The sequence below is a fragment of the Pyrus communis genome, chromosome 7, assembly GCF_963583255.1.
Source record: "Pyrus communis chromosome 7, drPyrComm1.1, whole genome shotgun sequence".
NCBI lineage: Eukaryota > Viridiplantae > Streptophyta > Magnoliopsida > Rosales > Rosaceae > Pyrus > Pyrus communis.
This window is the reverse complement of record NC_084809.1, coordinates 7,345,125-7,356,438: the sequence shown is the minus strand read 5'-3', so window position 1 is coordinate 7,356,438 and position 11,314 is coordinate 7,345,125. Positions and strand designations below refer to the sequence as shown.

The 11,314-nt window shown below is 37.3% G+C and overlaps 1 pseudogene; it reads right to left on the bottom strand.

Annotated features, from left to right (window-relative positions):
• Positions 1-6,537: 6,537 nt before the first annotated feature.
• LOC137740458 (receptor-like protein 7) lies at positions 6,538-11,086 on the bottom strand (annotated as a pseudogene).
• Between the last annotated feature and the right edge of the window lie 228 nt (positions 11,087-11,314).

The window sequence follows — 11,314 nt, the reverse complement described above, 5'->3', positions numbered from 1 at the left end:
GACTGCTTTTTGCCCCAATGACTATAAATGTTTTTTTCCTTCTCTCGTAAACAAGCAGAGCAACTGAAGTCCTCTTATAAGACAACTAAAGTTCTAAAAAGCAGTAGACCCTACTACTTCGATTTTTTTTATTCTATATATATATATATATATATATATTTCCACCATGTGCTTCAACACACATCATGTAAGGATGACAAGGATCGAGTTTCATGCAAGGATCAAGATGCTGCCATGTGTCAATAGATTAGGCAGTGTAGCTGTTAAGTTAGTTGTGTTTGTTGTCAAATAGGTTGCTTAGAGATTAAGCATTGTAACTAGTATAAAAGGAAAGATTACTCTTGTATTCTTAGTATTGAAGAAATATATCAAAGAATTATCTCATTTCTTTCTCTCTCTCTCTCTCTCTCTCTACTTCTTCGATCATATTGTCACCATTGATGACCTTGGAGCTTAGTTCATTGCATGTCTACATGGTATCCTCGCTGGGAATGGGGAATTCTCTTCAATCCTGACTTCTTCTACTTCTGCGACCTTCTCTGATTCTGTTTATGGTATGCAATCTTCCTCAATCTTTCCATGTTGAGCTGAATCTTGCTCCGATTGAAATCTAGAATCTTGAATATATGATGTTTGATGAAATATGTTCAAATATGCCTTCCTTCTGCCTCAAATTTCTACACCAATCTGTCCTCTGAATAGTTGCTTTCGTTATGAATTAATCAAGAAAAAGTCTCTATCTGCAACCCTAATTTCTTCAAGAATTCAAGAAAATATGATTATTGCTGTGCAATTACAACTAGTACAATCTATATTTACAAGTTTGGTTCCAAATGTCTCTACTTTTGTTACTATGAAGTTGGATGATACAAATTATTTGGTCTAGCATTATCAATTACGATTGCTACTTGAGAGCCATGGTATTCTTGGATTTGTGGATGGTACGAAAATGTGTCATTCTCAGTTCGTTGAAGATTCAGACAAAGAAGTTGTTGAAACTGAGAATTATCAGATATGGAAAATGCATGATCTCAAGCATTGATGCAATTAATAATTGCTACTCTTTCTCCTACTGCAATGTCATGTATAATTGGCTGCACTAGTGCACATGAGATGTGGATGAGTCTGAGAGAGAAGTTCTTTACAGTCACAAAAGCTTGTATTTTTCAGATGAAACTTGAGTTGCAAAACATTCAAAAAGGCTCTGACTCCATTTCTTAGTATTTACAAAGAATTAAGGATGTACGTGATCACTTGTCAGCTGCTGGTGTCTCTTTTAAGGATGATGAAATAGTGATTCTTGCATTGAAAGGTTTACCCTATGAACATAACACCTTCATAACAGTGATTCGAGGCAGAGAAAATGTTGTTTCACTCAAGGACTTGAGAGCCCAGTTACTTGCTGAAGAGGCTACAATTGAGAATAATCAAGTTTCTGGTTCTTTTGTAACTGCAATGCTTGCCAAGGATAATGAATCAAAGGGCAAACGTCTTACGCTTGAAGAAAGCTCTTCTCACAGTAATGGTTCATCTCAAACTTCATCTGCTCAATATCATCGTGGTGGTTTTTCCACTCAAGGGACTCATTACAGCAACTACAATACCAATGGTACTACCTATAATTCTGGAGGCTACATGGATTTTAATAACTTTAGAGGTCGAACTCGAGGAAGAAACAATTATGGTCATAATCCTAGATTCTCTAGAAATAATAGCTTGGCATTCTCGGACCTGTTAAGCCCCATATGTCCACTTGCTCAGAGCATGGCAATGATGTAACTACTGCCAGATATGAAACAAAAGGGTTCGCATTGCTTCTGATTGCTCAGAGGCACTCTTCTACAACTGTGGCATCTTTTCCCATGCAATGTCATTGCTGGAAATTTGGACTGCAATACAATGTTATCACAAGGCAAACTTCTCCTACCAAGGAAGATCACCACCATCAACATTGACCGCAATGCATGCAAATTATCAACCTTCAGCACCGCATGAACAATTTTGGATAGCTGACACAATTGCCACCTCTCATATGACTTCTGAATTGAGCAATCTCAACATGGCTACTCCATTCATTGGTGCTGGTATTATAACCACTGCTAGTGGTTTAGGTTTGCCAATATCTCATACTGGCAGCTTAACTTTACATGTCCCTAAATATGCATTTCAGTTAAAAGAAATATTGCATGTTCCTCAACTCACTCAGCATTTGTTGTCAGTCTAGAAGTTGTGTAAAGACAACAAATGTCGATATTTGTGATTAATTTTGCTTCTGGATTCAAGACAAGATCACAGGGACAATACTCCTCAAGGGACTGTGTAGAGATAGCTTGTACCCGATCCTATTTCATATACCTCAGTATATACTTACTCGAGCATATAAAGCATCACACTCATTCAAACAACACCAACACTACTTTCTTGGTCATCAAGTCAATACAAGTCTGCAGCACAATAGTTGTAAAACCTTTAGAGGTTTTACATAGTGATGTGTGGGGACCATAAACAATTGTATCAGTTGAAGGTTACAAATCCTATTTTACTTTCATTGATGAATGTACCAGGTTTACCCGGATATTTCCTTTAATGAATAAACGTGAGGTGTTTCAAACATTTGTGCATTTTCCTGCTTTTTTGTCAATCTAGTTTTCTGCAACTGTTAAAATTTCAAAGTGATGGTGATGGTGAATATTGTAGTACTAAATTTCAATAGTTTTTGCTAGACAAAGGTATTGTACATCAAAGATCATGCCCCCATACATTGAACAAAATGCTTTTGTTAAAAGAAAACACGGCACATTGTTGAAACTGCATTAACCCTACTAAGTACTGCACAATTGCCTTCTCAATTCTGGTTTCATGCATGTGCAAGCTCTGTATACTTGATCAATAAAATGCCTTGCCACATATTGTCTATGAAATCTCCATACACTTGTCTATTTGACAAGCCTCATGTTTTGACACATTTAAAAATGTTTGGTTGTAGCTATTATCCATTGTTAAAGCCTTACAATACCAATAAACTTTAGTCCAAAATAGTTCAATGTGCCTTTTTAAGGTATGCAGGCCAATACAAGGGTTATATTTGTCTCAACCCAATTTCAGGCAGGTTTTATGACTCAAGACACGTTATTTTTTATGAAACTAATTTTCCTTATATTTTACTTTTGTATCTGTCACACCACCATCTGTTGCACCACTAATTACAAATCAAAATGTTATTGTTTCTCATGTCACACCTGCATCTCATGCATCTTTACTATACACTCAACCCACTAGAGCTTCAGAGTCTTTTTCTGAACCAATTAGTGCCTCAGAGTTTTTGGATTTACCAATTCGAGCCTCAAAGTTATCTCATTCTTCTTCCCTTATTCTAGAACCTAAGTGCCTTAGAGTCTTTGAGTTCATCACATAATACTATCTCTAGTTCTTCAGCACCTACATAATCTCCAGTCCCTGTGGATCCTGATTTTCAACCATAAAATCTCACAGTTGTTCTTCCAGTACCATTTGTGAGTTTACTGTTGGATAGTGGCCAAATTAATTCCTTGTTTTGTGGCTTTTTCAAAGCCATGTTTTGTGGCTTTTTCAAATCCATGTTTTGTGGCTTTTTCAAAGCCATGTTTTGTGGCTTTCGGGTGGGAGAAGGCTTGGATTAAGAAAAGCATAAAAAGAGAAGGTGAGATCATTTGGCAAAAGAAGGGCACGGGTGAGAGAAATCAAGAGAGCTAGAGTGAAAGATCTCTTGTGAAAGAACTCTTGGGGTAGAGTGAGGCTCTTGGGAAAATTCTGTGAGTGGGTGTACAAGGGATATGGGATTGGGTTATGTCGATTTAACTCATGTGTAACTTGTACTGTTTTTCTCATAGTGAAGAGCAATATCTCTCCGAGGACGTAGGCAGGTTTTTGCCGAACCTCGTAAATTTCTTGGTGTCTTTATTTCTTGTATTTTAAACTATTCAAATGTGGGTTTGTATGTTGGTGAAGATAATCAGCCAAGGCACAACAATTGGTATCAGAGCTTTGTTGGAAGCTTTGGTTCATTGAAGGTTCAGATTTATTATTCACCATGATGACTACAAACATGTCGTTTTCAGTTGAGAAGTTTAATGGGAAGGGCAGTTTTACTCTCTGGCAGATGAGAGTAAAGGATGTCTTGACTCAACAAGGCTTGGTTAGAGCTTTGAAGGGAAAAGATGGGAAGCCTAAAGAAATGACAGATGACCAGTAGGAGGAGCTGGAGTCGCATTGTGTTAGCACGATTCGACACTGCATAGCTGATAACATTATCAACAATGTTATGGATGAAGATTCTGCGCCTGCACTGTGGGAGAAGTTGGAAAAACTCTATATTGCTAAGAGTTTGACCAACAAGTTACATCTGAAGAGGAAGCTGTACAAGCTGAAGATGGATGAAGGCGGGAATCTCATGGACCACATGAATGTGTTCAATGGATACTTGGATCAATTGAGGAAAGTTGATGTTAAGGTTGAGGAAGAAGATAAAGCCCTCTTACTTCTTACCTCACTTCCAGATTTGTATGAGAATCTTGTGACAACCTTATTGCATGGAAAAGATACAGTAAGTTTGGAGCAGGTGCAGGCTTCTTTGGTGTCTAATGATACACAAAAGAGGAAGACCATTGTTGATGGTGGGCACGAGACTGCTTTAGCTGTTCAAGGTTGGAATCATGGAAGAAAATTGGGAGGAGGATTTGAGAGAGACAGCAGGTTCAAATCAAGCTCCAAAGGCAAGGGACCACAATGCTATGACTGCAAAGAATTCGGACATAAAAAGATAAATTGTCCTTTGAGAAAAAGAAAAGATGATCTTGGTCCAGGTAGCAGCAATTTTGTGGCGGAAGACTTCGAGTATGCCCTCTAGGTACTCGAAGCAACACATCTCTTGGTGATGTATAGTCTCAAGTGTTGCAGGGGTTTTGCAGCAGGTGGAGCTATGGGATTCACAGGTGATGAGATGGTCCTGAAGAATGAGAAGTGTGAGGAATGTTTGTCTAGCTCGACGGGTGTTGCTGGAAATGGGTGCACTGACAAGTTTCCAAGTTGCAGACAATGAAGAGGAGGAAAACCTGCTGGAGGAGACGAGGATGTGTCGAGATCCTGTCCGAAGCTAAATGTTTTTTTTTGCTTGCAGCAGCTGCACATGCATTGGCAGTGACTGAATCGGAACAAGACCAACGAGGTTGATTCAGAGTGTGCATGCTGGTACGTAAGGCCAATGGACTTTGGTACAGTGTTGATTCGAGTCTCTGTGATGTTTTCGAATTTGGCAAAGGTGGAGATTGTTGGATAGTGGCCAAATTAGATCCTTGTTTTGTGGCTTTTTCAAAGCCATGTTTTGTGGCTTTTTCAAATCCATGTTTTGTGGCTTTTTCAAAGCCATGTTTTGTGGCTTTCGGGTGGGAGAAGGCTTGGATTAAGAAAAGCATAAAAAGAGAAGGTGAGATCATTTGGCAAAAGAAGGGCACGGGTGAGAGAAATCAAGAGAGCTAGAGTGAAAGATCTCTTGTGAAAGAACTCTTGGGGTAGAGTGAGGCTCTTAGGAAAATTCTGTGAGTGGGTGTACAAGGGATATGGGATTGGGTTATGTCGATTTAACTCATGTGTAACTTGTACTGTTTTTCTCATAGTGAAGAGCAATATCTCTCCGAGGACGTAGGCAGGTTTTTGCCGAACCTCGTAAATTTCTCGGTGTCTTTATTTCTTGTATTTTAAACTATTCAACTGTGGGTTTGTATGTTGGTGAAGATAATCAGCCAAGGCACAACATTTACATCTAATGCAAACAAGATCTAAAAGTGGCATTATCAAGAAGAAAACTTTTTTAGCTTTTTTTTCAACTTCTGAGAATTCAGTTGGAACACTACTTTAGATTAAAGTAATCTAATAGAGTGGCAGTGGTCGAAGTTTATTTTTTGTACATTGTTTAATTTTATGAATGAAAAAATATTTTCGAAGTAGGAAGGGCCATCTATGTTATCAAGAAAAAAAGGGCCATCTATCAATCTGTCACATAAGCACAAACCATTTGGATCTCTTTAACCAAACAGGCAATCTGTATTGAACGAAATCTGTTAAAAAGTTCATTTTGATTTCCTAAAAAACAAAAAAAGAATTAAGAGACTCTAAAAATCCAAGCAAGTTTTTTTTTTTTTTTTTTAATTAAAAAACAAAAAAAAACCTTGATGGTACGAGAGAAATTCTATTGGTAACAAAAAAAAGAAGTTACACCTAGTTAAAGGGACATAAACCTTACCCCTCATAATACAAAGAAAATGAGAAAAAGAACATGAAAAAGAAAGGGGGACATAAACATTACCCCTCTAGAAACAAGAACACAAAAAATACAAGTAAAAAAGGATGGGACATGAAACCTAATCCCTTCAAAGCCAAACCAAAAAGGTCTAAACCAAGCAAGTTAAACAAACTTATACTAACCCACTTATTGTAAAATACCAGCATGAACTAGACCACACACAATAGTACAACAGACACTACCAGCAACTGCAACATGAATTACAATAAGGACTAAGTCCTTTGCCCCCTCCTCCCTCTTTTGGTTGTTGACTGCCTCCTTCTCTTGCTAAACGTCTCTACAAACCATTTATGCTTCTTGTCTGCAAACGAATCCAACAATTAGACCACAAAAAACTCCTGGAAGAACCACATACCAATCAAACTTAAATGCAATTTCAGGGTCTTCATCTTCTTCAAAGACCGAAGGTGGTGGCGGTGTTGAGCTCTCCGAATCCTTGCATTTCTTTGACAAATGTTTTCCACACAAATCCGAGTTTCCTTGGTATGAATCCTTCTGAAATTTATTAAAGGGTGTGCTATCCACACACCTCTTGTGAATTTCTATCCGTTGATTTTCTTCAATTCATCTGATCTGACAGCCGAAAATTAGAAGGGTGTATGAAAAGTAAAATAAGGTTTGTGAATATCACACCCGTTATTAAATTGCTGGCCAAGTGGTATAGGCCCCCAAAGATGGTTATGGGATACGTTGAAATACGCAAGGAAATTGAGTTACGCCAAATTACTGGGGATACTTCCTGAGAGCTGGTTTCCAGAGAGATCCAATGATTCAAGTGCTGTCAAGTTCCCAAGAGATGAGGGTATGAGACCACTACGAGTGTTGTTGAGGTTCAACAAATCAAGACGTCTTAGTTTCCCAATGATACCTGCTGGAATCTCTCCTTCAAATCTATTGCTTGATAGATGTTACAACCCGTCTATAATTTTACTATATATATTTTTTTTTGAAAAATGTTAAATGATCAATATGCTTTTAGAGGGTATGTGTTAATTTTCATTGACTTAGTAGTCAGCACACGTTTGAGATATTAATTAATATATTCTTATAGTATTCGTCATTACAAACGACTGAGTACAAACGTAGCGAAAAATGGAACTTGGGACCAGGAAAATTTTACAAAACGAGTATCAATCATTTTATTCAAAGTGAGGAAAAAGATAATATCACTAGATATAAAATATTAATAATAGAATAAAATAATAATAAAATAAGAAAGAGGGAAGGGTGGAGAACAATCGAGAAAAGAAAGAAGGGAAAAAGGGAGAAGGGGAATTTGGCGGGGGAAAAAAGAGAGGGAGAGGCCATTTTCTTCTTCTTCCTCCTTTACTCACTTCACCCCTTGCAAACTATTTTCAACATAACTTCCTCATACGATAATGAAATCACACTAGGCCGGAAGCTATGCTTTCGTAGCAAAGCTGTCTTCAATCTGATACCATACCCACCCTTTGAAAACCGGTGTACAAAGAAAACGAGGCCCAAACATATTGAAGTTTTCCGGCAACTTTCCTCCGATTTCGGCCAACCCCGCTGGAACCTGGCCTCGACCCAAGTGAAATTAATGATTCTAGCGTAAGTTTTTCCCAAGGTGTTAACTTTCAGTTTTGGGATCAGTTCTTGATTTCGAATTTTAATTTGGTATTCTGTATGAATATTTGAGATGATACACGTTGTATTGTTTAGGAGTTAAATCGAACCGGGCAATAAGGATTGGTTGCATATTTAGGGAAGAACCTTGAAATCCTAACCTCAATTTGGCTCTCTTTAGAAATGTAAGAGTTGGGTTTGTTTTATAAGTATTAATGTTATTCCAGAATCGAGGCCGAATATATTTGAATATTTTGTGTGCCATATTTGTCCTACCCTTGAAGAACATTGCTGAATTTGTATGTGTTGTAGCCTAGGTTTGTGTAGATAATTAGAGTTCTAAAACTACTGAGTGGTTCTGTATTTTTCCATGGCATTGTCAGATGCTGATGCTAAATACTTGATTGGACGATGCTATTACTAGAGCAGTATATGACTCTTGGTTTTGGTCATTGATTTATTGGTGGTTCTTTATTTCATTCTTTCAGCGGATGAAGAGCTTAAGACTGCTAGGAATTTATATTTTATTTTGAGGCACTTGGATAAACAGTTTGGTTTTCTATGTTAATGATTAAGAATCATTGATATAGTTTGGCTGGTGTACTATTTACGAATAATTATTCGAATTCAAGACCAATTTAATATGGCGGGTCAAGTTCTTGTGGTTTGTTTGGCATGCTTATTTGATTAACTAGTGCAAATAAATGTTATCAAATTTAGTGAAGTTATAAATATACTGGATTCTATGTGAGGTGGTTGTTTTCAAACTATTATATGCTAAATACATAACTACTTATACAGAGAAAATGTAGGCAGCTAGTTTTATATGCCTATATATCAAATTATACGTATCTTCCTCACTCAATTTCATTATATACTCCAATTGGATTAGTTCTAACGAACCATTTTATTTGCTATAACTAGTCCAGCTAGTTATTATTAGATTATAGTTATATTATTGCTTTTATATGTACTATTGGGTTTGTATTTTGGTATACAATTTGAAAGGGGTATGCTTATAGTAGTTGATTACAATTTATCTAAAGTATATTGGTTAGTAATGTCATGGCTGGTATAGATATCAATAGTCGACAGATCCAATGTGGTGTGATTACTATTCGATTAAGTTCTTCACCTTTACACGTATCATGTTCTTTGCTTAAATGGTAGAATGATGTCCCATTAAACATAAATATCTATACGCATGCCTATACTAAAACCAAAATCAAGTTGATGATTCACGTTCTGAAGCTATATGTATATATGTCTCATTTGCCTAGACAAGCTATACAAAGAAAACATACAGTTTTTAATAGTTATTCTGATTACATGTATGTAGTAATGTCTTGCAGTGGTCATAGGAGTTTATTGAACTGGTGAACTACGAATGGCTTGATCCCTTCTTAGGGTACGTAGGCAGTCTAACGCTAAAGTTAGATGCAGCCATAAAATAAAAGAAAATGACTGCATGGTTAAATCATTGATTGTGTTGTGGTCTTGTCTCAGAGGCGAGACGTGATAGATAAATAGGAATGTGGTGATGTCACGTGTCGATTTTAGACGTCTGTCGGGATCAGGGTGTGATAATAGATCTATAAGTCTCAGAAGATAAGGGGTCTTCAAATATTTCAACTCAACCCCCTTGGCAAGAATTGTGATCTTGTATTGATAGATATAAGTGGCATTAGTTGCGTTGGTCGAAGAGACTTGAAAATAAGTTTGATTGGTTTCATTAACAAATTTCATGAAATTCCAGTTCTCCAAGTAGTTAGAAGGCAACATACCGGAAAAAGCATTGTGAGATAGATCAATGATGCACAAGTTTGGGAACTCATGGTTAGTTGCAAGCTTCCCAATTATTCCATGAAATTCATTATGACCCAAAATGAGAGCCTTTAACGCTGGTAATTCCTCCAACTGAGTGCAACGGGCCAAAAATCTACCATCCTCAAACTATTTTTATTTGGACATAGTTGAGGAATATCTCCGTCAAAAGAATTGTTCGGCAAGTTGAGTACTTTCAAAGAACTGGAGTTCCCCAAACACTGGAAGCATACCACTTAGGTGGCTGTTAGCCAAATCAAGAACTTGTAGATTCATGCTGCAGAATAGTGGTGAGATCCCTCCATTATAATCATTGTTTGCAACATCATAAGTCATGATTGATTGGGGTGGAATTGGCAGTGAACCTTGTAACAAGTTGGACGTCATTTCAAAAAACAACATATGTTTCCATGGAAGAATGAGTGGATTCTGGTCAAATGACTCGATGCCCGTTAAGAAGTTATTCGATAGACCCAAATTCAACATTCTCTAGATGCAATCCAGAACCATTTTGGTATTTGGCCATAAATATTGTTGTCAGAAAGGTGAAGATTGTACAACTCGTCCTGGTTTTAGAAAAACTCAGTAAACTTAGTTAAGTTGCATGAATCCAACCACAGAAGTTGACACTTTGGAAGAGTAGCATTCAAATTGGGTTTAATTTGCAGAGAAAATTAGTTGAACGATAACCGAAGTGCCTTTAAACTTTTGAGGTTGGAAGGCTGATCAAATTCAACTAATCCTCTCAACTTATTAAGGGAAAGGTCCATATCAGTTAATTGGGTCAAATTCCTTGTAACCCAGGATGGGATTTAACCAGTTTGTTCATTAGAACCCAAGTCTAGTTCTGTAAGTGGAGACAAGTTAGCAAGAAAACATGGGAATTTTCCCGTTAAGTTGGTATGCGCAAGGCCCAAATGATCAAGTTTGGTTAGCTTTCCAACCCAAGACCTGGAATAATCAGATGCTAACGATTGGTCTGTCTTTGTGAAAATGTCTTTTCCAGGCCAATACAAGCGACCATAAAATGAAGAAATGTTAAGGTAAAAGAGCTGAGTTAGGTTTCTGAGTGAAGATGGAACATTGGGATCAAATTTACAATAGTAGATGCCAAATATAGTTAAGAAACGAAGATTTCCGATGACAAACTGAAGTGGTTATCTGAGAGATCAAGCCTCTGCAAGTGCACAAGTCGGAAGAGGCTACTGTTGTAGTTGATAAAACCATAAAGACAGCTGCTGCCGAGTTCAAGGCCAATGACGTGGCCAGACTCTTAATCGCACTCAACACCATCACACGAACAACAGTTACTCTGATGAATGATGAAGTTTCCATTTTAAAGTTGTAAAAATAAAAAATAAAAAAAAATGAAAACGGTAGTTGGAGTTCTCATCGGAGTCGGTTCCTTTCCCCACCTCTTCCATACCATCTCCCTTCTGACGCTAGGCTGAACTCATGTTCCACTAATACTTTTCCACTAATTCATATTGCTAAAATGCTGATCTACCTACCTTTGGTAATGTCTTGAACCAAATTATACGCCCTTGACTATAACGACAAACA